Consider the following 800-nt stretch of genomic DNA (forward strand, 5'->3'; position numbering starts at 1 on the left):
TTCTTTGTGTTCTTTTTTTTTCCCCTCTGAGAATTTTTATAACAGTTTATTTGAGCCAAACTGACAACAGTTTCCAGGGAGCAAGATCTCCGGTGCCCGCGAGAGGTGCTCCTTTGAAACACAGGTCTTCTCTTCCTCTTGGCACTGAGTCTTTCAGTGATTTTTGCAAAAGAGCTGTCGTTTTCATTACCCTGTTTCAGAACAAGGGTCTGTGGTTCTATGAAAGCAGTGGTAGGTTACATCTCAGACCAGCACTTGGAAAGCATCCCGCTGGGATTGTTGCCTTGCACCGTTTGGACTTAATTTGAGTTTCCCCCCTTCCCACTGTGTGTGGCAGGGGCAGGAGCCTCTGGGGTAGAGCAGCCTGCAGCCTGGGAGACCGGCAGCTGTCTCCAGAAGCAGCAGCAGGAGCTGCATACCGGCCCTGGATAGGACCAGAATTACCACTTCACACTTGCTTTGCGCTTGGGCGCGCGCAGCATATGTTACCAAGGATCAGGAGTTCTACTGTGGCCACTGGTGAGCCAGACATTCTTTGCTGGCAGGAGTGCAGGACCCAAGCCAGTGATAGGGCTAGCAGAGGCTCCTGGGGGGTGCAGTCCTGCGACCTCCCCAGCCCTGCCCGTCACCCGCAGGCTCCAGCTCTCTCTCTGACTTTAGAGGGCCCTGGACCCTGGTCTGCGCGTGGGCCCTCAAGGCCTGGCTCTGCCCTGACAACCTCTTGCTTCCCTGCCCTGTTCACTCACCGACGGCATTTTGTGAGCACTAGCTGCTCTGCTAGTTTTGTTCTCTTTCAGTGA

This window comes from Miniopterus natalensis, chromosome 5 (genome assembly GCF_054644295.1).
Source record: "Miniopterus natalensis isolate mMinNat1 chromosome 5, mMinNat1.hap1, whole genome shotgun sequence".
Lineage (NCBI taxonomy): Eukaryota > Metazoa > Chordata > Mammalia > Chiroptera > Miniopteridae > Miniopterus > Miniopterus natalensis.